Genomic DNA, 9,863 nt, shown 5'->3' on the forward strand with positions numbered 1-9,863 from the left:
GCTACAACGCTTTGTTTAGACCTGCACCAACTGACAGCTCCACCGTTTAATGTAAACATGTATCCGGTTTGCGATTTAGAATCGTCCGGATCAGTGTCAAAGCTTGCATCAACGTAACCTTTTACGATGAGCTCTTTGTCACCTCCATATATGAGAAACATATCCTTAGTCCTTTTCAGGTATATCAGGATGTTCTTGACCGCTGTCCAGTGATCCACTCCTGGATCACTTTGGTACCTCCCTGCTAGACTTATAGCAAGGAACACTGGTACAACAGCATTGCATACATGATAGAGCCTATGGCTGAAGCATAGGGAACATCTTTCATTTTCTCTCTATCTTCTGCAGTGGTCGGGCATTGAGTCTTACTCAACTTCACACCTTGTAACACAGGCAAGAACCCTTTCTTTGCTTGATCCATTTTGAACTTCTTCAAGACTTTGTCAAGGTATGTGCTTTGTGAAAGTCCAATTAAGCGTCTTGATCTATCTCTATAGATCTTAATGCCTAATATGTAAGCAGCTTCACCGAGGTCTTTCATTGAAAAACTCTTATTCAAGTATCCCTTTATGCTATCCAGAAATTCTATATCATTTCCAATTAGTAATATGTCATCCATATATAATATCAGAAATGCTACAGAGCTCCCACTCACTTTCTTGTAAATACAGGCTTCTCCAAAAGTCTGTATAAAACCAAATGCTTTGATCACACTATCAAAGCGTTTATTCCAACTCCGAGAGGCTTGCACTAGTCCATAAATGGATCGCTGGAGCTTGCACACTTTGTTAGCACCCTTTGGATCGACAAAACCTTCTGGTTGCATCATATACAACTCTTCTTCCAGAAATCCATTCAGGAATGCAGTTTTGACATCCATCTGCCAAATTTCATAATCATAAAATGCGACAATTGCTAACATGATTCGGACAGACTTAAGCATCGCGATGGGTGAGAAGGTCTCATCGTAGTCAATCCCTTGAACTTGCCGAAAACCTTTTGCGACAAGTCGAGCTTTGTAGACAGTAATATTACCGTCAGCGTCAGTCTTCTTCTTGAAGATCCATTTATTCTCAATTGCTTGCTGATCATCGGGCAAGTCAACCAAAGTCCACACTTTGTTCTCATACATGGATCCCATCTCAGATTTCATGGCTTCAAGCCATTTTGCGGAATCTGGGCTCACCATCGCTTCTTCATAGTTCGTAGGTTCATCATGATCTAGTAGCATGACTTCCAGAACAGGATTACCGTACCACTCTGGCGCGGATCTCACTCTGGTTGATCTACGAGGTTCAGTAGTATCTTGTTCTGAAGTTTCATGATCATCATCATTAGCTTCCTCACTAACTGGTGTAGGTGTCACTGAAACAGTTTTCTGTGATGCACTACTTTCCAATAAAGGAGTAGGTACAGTTACCTCGTCAAGTTCTACTTTCCTCCCACTCACTTCTTTCAAGAGAAACTCCTTCTCCAGAAAGTTTCCGAATTTAGCAACAAAAGTCTTGCCTTCGGATCTGTGATAGAAGGTGTATCCAATAGTTTCCTTTGGATATCCTATGAAGACACATTTCTCTGATTTGGGTTCGAGCTTATCAGGTTGAAGCTTTTTCACATAAGCATCGCAGCCCCAAACTTTCATAAACGACAACTTTGGTTTCTTGCCAAACCACAGTTCATAAGGCGTCGTCTCAACGGATTTTGATGGTGCCCTATTTAACGTGAATGCGGCCGTCTCTAGAGCGTATCCCCAAAACGATAGCAGTAAATCAGTAAGAGACATCATGGATCGCACCATATCTAGTAAAGTACGATTACGACGTTCGGACACACCATTACGCTGTGGTGTTCCGGGTGGCGTGAGTTGCGAAACTATTCCACAATTTTTCAAATGTACACCAAACTCGTAACTCAAATATTCTCCTCCATGATCAGATCGTAGGAATTTTATTTTCTTGTTACGATGATTTTCTACTTCACTTTGAAATTCTTTGAACTTTTCAAATGTTTCAGACTTGTGTTTCATTAAGTAGATATACCCATATCTGCTTAAGTCATCTGTGAAGGTGAGAAAATAACGATATTCGCCACGAGCCTCAATATTCATCGGACCACATACATCTGTATGTATGATTTCCAACAAATCTGTTGCTCTCTCCATAGTACCGGAGAACGGTGTTTTAGTCATCTTGCCCATGAGGCACGGTTCGCAAGTACCAAGTGATTCATAATCAAGTGTTTCCAAAAGTCCATCAGTATGGAGTTTCTTCATGCGCTTTACACCGATATGACCTAAACGGCAGTGCCACAAATAAGTTGCAGTATCATTATCAACTCTGCATCTTTTGGCTTCAACACTATGAATATGTGTGTCACTACTATCGAGATTCAATAAAAATAGACCACTCTTTAAGGGTGCATGACCATAAAAGATATTACTCATATAAATAGAACAACCATTATTCTCAGATTTAAATGAATAACCGTCTCGCATCAAACAAGATCCAGATATAATGTTCATGCTTAACGCTGGCACCAAATAACAATTATTTAGGTCTAATATTAATCCCGAAGGTAGATATAGAGGTAGCGTGCCGACTGCGATCACATCGACTTTGGAACCGTTTCCCACGCGCATCGTCACCTCGTCCTTAGCCAATCTTCTCTTAATCCGTAGTCCCTATTTCGAGTTGCAAATATTAGCAACAGAACCAGTATCAAATACCCAGGTGCTACTGTGAGCATTAGTAAGGTACACATCAATAAACGACCTAGCACTGAATTCCCTAGATGAATGCATAGCTAGGTAGATTGTTTTGTTTCAGACCAAGAAAAAGCCATAAGTTATAATCTACGTACTGTCTAAACACATTTGTTTGCATTGCCAAACTAGTACCGACAGAGATCCAGATTATTTCATCTAACGGCGCTTGAAGTACGCCGCCCACGCCGCTTGGTTGTCGGCGGCGTACTGGGGGAGGGCGAGTTGGTCGTCGGTGAGGGAGGCGCGCACAATCTCTACCTCGGCGGCGAAGTAGGAGGGGCGCGCCACGGCGTCGGGCAACGGGGGAATGAGCACTCTGCCGTTGCTGAGCCTCCACCCCGTCGGCCCGGCACGCATGTCCGGCGGCGTCGGGATGTTGGCCGCGAACAGGCCGAGCGAGCGGCGGCCGAAGCCGTTGGCCGCCGCCTCGTCTCCGGGGAAACATTCGGCCATCGGGAGAGGGAGAGGGAGGGCTCGGCGGCGGCGCACGGGAGAGGTAGAGCTCGGCGGCTAGGGCTGGTGTGGCCAGGGGCGAGGGAGGCCACCGGCTTATATAGCCGCGCCAAGCCCGTGTGTACGCGTGCGAGGGAGGGAAGGCGTCGGCGCGCCGCCCCGTGACGCGCCACCCATGAGGAATCAATGGCAAGGCTGACCGGCGGCAGCCTTGCCATTGATTCCCCGCAGGAAACCGAGGCGTTGGGGGAAGATGAGCGCGGTGTCGCTGACGCGGCTGGCCCGCGGCTCTTTCGCGCCAAAACCGCTCGCCCCGGCGCCCCCGGGCGCCCCCAGCGCGCCGGATTCGGCCTGGGTCCGCTGGCGCTGATTTCGGCCCAGGCCGGCGAAAATGGGGCTCTTGGGGGCGCGATTGGGCCGTTTTTTCGGCGCCGGCGCGAAAAAAACACCTGGGGAGGCCTTCCTGGGAGCGCGGCTGGAGATGCTCTTAGGACCTCGCGGGCGGCGGCCGCGGGGCCGTGGGGAGTGGGCACTACGACCAAGGGGTTCGCCTCCAGGACCTCGTGGCGGCGGTGCCTCCCTCTCGCGAGATGGGATGGATGAGATGCGAGGGATTGACGGAGCGAATTGACAAAGTTTCTAAAAAAATAGGACCATAATGCCCTTATTGATTAAACATAATATTTTTAATTAACATGTTAAAATCAACAGTGGGAAATAATCAAAGGGAGAGGTACATGAAATTACATATTGCAACTCGCCAATCACCGCAAAAGAGCTCGTAACTAAGACGATAGAGTCTGTTCTAAGTCATGTGTTGACCGATAGTGCAGGCCATGGAAGTTGTTGATTTAGATCAGCAAACTAAAATGGACGTTGATCTTGATGGGCATGTGATGTGCTCTATATCTGATGAAAATGCAAACCGCACTATGCAGAAATGCACTGAGTACACGCTGAGATTGCTCGGCATGTGATGTGCTTTCTATGTGATCAAAATGGAAACCACGATATACAGAACGCACTGAGAACATCTCGCAGAATGCCATCCAGTTCAGCGTTTCAACCTTATATGGCAAAGTTCTGGTGCTATCGATTCATCCATATGGACGTTGAGTGATACATGTATGCTTGTAGTGGTATATTGCGGTACACTCGCCTTACCATTTTCACTTGGTACAGAGGATGTCAAAGCACTCTCTGACGATCCTACAACCTAGCAAATAATGATGGATGAGGTCTCCCAGACTGTTTGCTTGTTTGCTTGCTAGTAGAGACAAGTATGATAACTACGTTGTCTAGGTTAGTGACATAAACAAATTTGGGAAGATATCACTCTTATACTATTTGTATTGATGGTTGCTTTTCTATGGATTTTTTTTTTGCGGGGACGCTTTTCTATGGATTGTCACCTTCTCTGTGGGTATCTGTTTTCGGAACAAATTATTGAAGCTGGTCCACATCTCATGACGTACGGACTTGATAAAAGTTTTCTTCCACGTGACAGTTGATTCATGGAAATCGGGTATTAGCTATTTCATGCAAAACACAAGCCAAAGGGCTAAATGGAACTGGTCCAAATGTTCAACAACTATATGCAAGGTCCTTGATTATTATTTTTCACTAGAATAGAACCACATGAGCATCTTAAAATGGTAAAATGTAATGCCAATGTTTCATGTGGGATGCGATTCCTGCCCGAAAATACGTCATTTTTAGTTTGGGTATGATTTTCCATACCCTAACCTGATTAAAACAGGGGCGAGATCTAATCCATAGAAATTGGATGGCACTGCGGGTCACCGATCTGGCTTTGCGTCGGCCGATCGGCGCCGAGCAGTGCCCTAATCTTTTCTAAAAGTTTTTTTTCCACGTGATGGTTGATTCATGAAAATCGGGTATTAGCTATTTCATGCAAAACACAATCCAAAGGACTTAATGGAACTGGCCCAAATGTTCAGCAACTATATGCAAGGTCCTTGATTATTATTTTTCACTAGAATAGAACCACATGAGCATCTTAAAATGGTAAAATGTAATGCCAATGTTTCAGGTGGGATGCAATTCCTGCACGAAAATATGTAATTTTTAGTTTGTGATCTGGCTTTGCGCTGGCCAATTGGCGCCGAGCGCTGCTCTAATCTTTTTGGTATATACTAGCACAAATGTCCGTGCATTGCAACAGGAGAAAACATGGTTCATATGAATCTGTCGGATCAAGGACCATGTCGTTGGATGACGGTCGCTGGTGTTAAAACAACATGGATCATTTGATGATGATATGGGTTATGATTTCAAGTTTTTTTTAGGAAGGAGGAGGACCCCCGGTCTCTGCATCTGGGCGATGCATGTGGCCACTTTATTAATTATTCACACAAGACCTTACAAAGTCAATACAACAGTAAGACTAAAGCCACCTTCTAAGCAACATCTGTCGATACTCCTATCCAGTTGATGAAGGGGCGCTGATAGTCTGGGCCTAATGCCAAACATACCTCGCAGCCAAACCTAAACATCTAAGACTTGAGGTCCCAATAACCAGGACGCCTGCCGGGTATGGGGCTCCCATCAGTCCGGCGCACTCCTCAACCAGGACGCCTGCCGGGTATGAGGCCGCCGCGGCCACCTGCCACCAATCCATCTTTAGTGATGTACTGTTGCATCTACCTTGCTAGGTCTAACTGCCGTCGACGCCACCACGACGCTAGACAACGCCACCATCCTGCGCTCGTCCATCATCACACGCCCACGGGCGAGACCCCACTGCTCCATGCCACTGAGACCCGCCGTTGTCGACGTGTCAGATGCCACACCGCTCCTCCTCTTGTCCCTCTAGCCAGCCCTTGCTCCAAAACGATGCCCCCAGGAGGGAGAACGACATCTAAAAGATCGTCATCGTCCGATCTGGTAGACCCAGATCTGGGGTTTATCCCAGAACTTCCCGATCAGATTGACGTGACCTGCAACGAGGATGCCTTGAGAAGGGAACGACGTCCGAGACGCCACCATCGTCCGCCATGACCGCAGTCAGGCGCGATTTTCACTGGAAGCCACGTCGTCCCGATCTCGCGGATGGCTGGAACCGAGCGGAGCCTCGCCACGAAGACGAACGCCGTCGTCGGCAATCCAGCGGAGATCCGTCATCTCCTCACCGGTCCCTCCATGCGCCGTCGGTCGGCGGAAGGCCATCCAACGGCGGATCCGATCGGGGTGTTGGATCCGCAGTTGCCGCCGTCACCATCCCCGCACAGATCAGCCACCCCGCCGGATGGGGCACTGCCACTGCCGCCGTCCATCGCAAGGCCGCCGCTCCGTCGGCTTATGGCGCTTCGGCCACCACCGCATGGCCTGGGTTCGCCGCCCCAGCCGCCGCCTTCAAGTAAATTGATCTATCTGAACAACTAACTTTTGGTTGTTAATTCATTCTTTAGATTAATTGTTCATTCTTGAAATTTAAAAATAAAACAGGAAAAAGCACCAATATTAATAAATATGAATAATAAATGCAGCAAGCAAACTAACCTCCAAACAATCGAGAGGAGTAATAGTTGCAGCAAGCATGATCTGTTCAATTTTTTTGTAGCTCACCTCAAAACATATTTCATCAATGAAATGTATACAGATGTAGTATATATCCATATGCACACGAGTATTTTTGCATACATTTTGTAAACTTACTTGAAGGTTTGTTTTCAACTTGTGCATCATTTTTACCTCCAGTGTTATTTGTACTGCCTTGATAGTTGATAAATAGATCAGAAATTTTCTCGCAAAAAAGAAAAACTTGTGCATAATTTTGGCTCCATGTTGAGAGTCAAAAATCCTTACTCAACATGAAAGATGAACCATGTATAAATTGCCTCCACACTATTTGTAGAAACATGTGCCAACAAACTTACAACGGGTGATTCTAGCTCTTTAATTTGTAGTGAAACACAACCATAAAATTCATAATATAGTATTTTTTAGACTTTTACCGAAGTGAATATTCCAACATAGCAGTTCAATGGTATATTCGCACATGTGCACCCCCAGGCTGTGAAGATGCCATGTGTCATACATTGAGGATAAATTGTAATCCAACCTGTCAGTTCCGCTGATCTCCCATAGGCCTGCGACTCTGCGTCTTTATTTGCTGTCAGTTCCTTGTATCAAAATGCCTCTAGAGGCGCTTCCTCAATTCCCTTTTTCCTTGCTCCCGATGGACAGTTATGCACAGGTTTTTGTCGTGGACTGATCGATGTGCAATCTAGAGCTGCTGCAGCAACTCACATGGTTCCAATTACCCTTTAGCTTTAGTGCTCAGGGGCTGCGTCTTAATCGGCTGGGTCTTGGACTTGATTTCCTAGGACATTGTGTCTCTCGTGGACTCCACCATGGCAATCTGCCTACATCCGTTACAGGAGCTCTCCAACAAAGAACTTGCCGCACCGACCATGTACCATCACCCTGTTAGGTAATCCAAACAATACCCAGTTTAATTTTGATGGATTTACTACTAAGTGGTCACGTATGTGATAATAGTTGTGTTGAGTCAGATATATATAGTACTAGTCCGTTTGCTAGTAGGTTTGGGTAGTTAAGTTTAGTAAAGGTGTGATCAGCGTTGCCGGATATTTAGATTAGGAAAAGGCAACGTGGCTTAGTTTGTGTTAGAGTAAAAATACTAGTCGTGTTCAGTTCGGAGTGCAGAACAAGTACAAGTCGATTTGAGGTCCTGGGTCGGTTGGTGCATATATATATGCACAACTATTGCGTGAGTTTATTGTATTAAGGAGAGAAAAGGAGAAAATCAATAAAGAAGAAAAGAGGGCACGACAAGAGCCCTTGGCTATCAGATTTCTTGTGTGCGCATGTTCTTTGTGATTTGATGTGATCGATCCCGTGGGCGAATTTCCAACACACCCGACGCCCAGTCGCACGTCGTGTAAAACGGCTATGAAGGTGGGCACGTCCCGGACCTGAGTGGCGCACTCCTAGTGAGCGCACTGTCCTATTCCGTCTCCTTCCGTGATCTCCCGTGCCCTGTGGCCTGCTCGTGCCGCCCGCGCTAGTGCCGCTCACCGCCGCCGTAGTAGCCAATGACCCTGAGTCCCCGCGCCACCTCTGTTGGACGCGCTGCGTCCCTGGGAGTCGAACGCGCTGGTCACATGTGTTCTCTCTCTCGATGGAGGTGAGACTGTGACAGTGAGACACAAATACTACCTGGCAAGAAGAAGAAGAAAAATGCAAGGAAAGAAAGTGCAGAGATGTTCAGAGCGTTTCCCTTTATTGAATCAATCATCACCACACTCGATTATGACTGACGACTCTCGATTATGAGTCCTAACTGAAACACCAATTAACCAACTAAACCACCATGATTCAACTATACAACCACCATTGCATGCGAAGCCAACTGATAGTACATTAATAGTGAAGATCGGATTACCGAATCCCTATCCCTCCCCCGTGTCGCCCCCCGCTAGGGCGGCTCGGGCGGAACCCTACCCCCGCCGCCGCCGGGCTCCCAACCTCTCCCTTCCCTCCCCTCCGCCGCTGTTGGATGAGGTCGTCGGGCAAAGCCCCGGTCGGCTGACGGCGGCGGCGGAGGCTCCCTTTCCTCCCGTGTTCCTTTGGGTGAGGCGGGTCACCCGGGGGGCAGGGGGGCTCCTCGCCGATCTGAGCCGTCCCAGCGGCGCGGCAGATCTGAGTTCGCCAATGGCGCAGTGGCGGCGTGGTGATGGGAGGAGGCGGCGGAGCTGCGAGCTTCATGGAAGACCTGGTGGTGTCGGCTGCTCGGTGGGCGTGCTTGGTCATGGCGGCGTAGGTCGCAGTGCCCGGCGGCTTGGCCGGTCGGCGGCGGCGGAACATGGCCGGTGGCAGCGGCGATGTTCTGTCTGGATCCCGGGGCGGCGCCCCTGGAGGGTGGCGGCTGGTGAAGCTAGGGCTTCCCACGACGGCATCGCGTGGTGTAGTCCCTGTCCAAGGCGGATCTGTGACGACGATCTCCTATGGATTGGTTCGGATCAGAGACGGTGACGAGCGCGCAGGGTCCTTCTCGGCGGCTCCCACAGCTTGGCGAGGCGGGGTGGGAGCCCTCCTCCTAGGCTCCAGTGGTGGCACACTCAGGCAGTGGCCAGTGCGCCAGGGCTCCTACTGTGGCACTATTGTTGCGGTTGGTCGCCGGATCTAGGCGGCTGGATCTGGGGCTTTGAAGGCGGTCGAGACGGTGCACAGGTTGTCGGGTGGATTTCTTGGGACGGATCCGGATGAAAACCTGGTCTTCGGTCGATGGCCGGAGCCGGTGATGACGATGACCTTATCATCGTTTCCTTCATGAAGGCATCATCGAGGTGAAGCTCCCAACTCCACTCAATACCTCCAAGGGAAACCCTAAATCAGCTGATCGGATGTTGGCGGCAACCATGTGTCGTTACCTCCTTGGGGCGGCATTCTTGGAGGTGCACTCGGCTTCGCGGGACCAACGGATGGCATCTTTGGTGGAGCGGTGCTTCATCCTACACATTGATGGCGACGGATCTCGACGGCGTGGCGCAGTGCAGATTCGGAGTTCGATGTGCGAGGATGGACTCGCGCAGGAGGACGACGTTGTCTGGCGTCGTGGTGGCGTCGATGGCAGAGAGACCTGGCACGGTAGATGCAA

At 48.7% G+C, this 9,863-nt stretch overlaps 1 pseudogene; it reads right to left on the reverse strand.

Annotated features, from left to right (window-relative positions):
- Nucleotides 1-2,916: 2,916 nt before the first annotated feature.
- On the reverse strand, nt 2,917-9,070 carry LOC147973726 (uncharacterized; annotated as a pseudogene).
- Nucleotides 9,071-9,863: the final 793 nt, after the last annotated feature.

Source organism: Triticum urartu, chromosome 5A (assembly GCF_056163025.1).
Source record: "Triticum urartu cultivar PI428250 chromosome 5A, HENAU_Tu73, whole genome shotgun sequence".
NCBI classification, from domain to species: domain Eukaryota; kingdom Viridiplantae; phylum Streptophyta; class Magnoliopsida; order Poales; family Poaceae; genus Triticum; species Triticum urartu.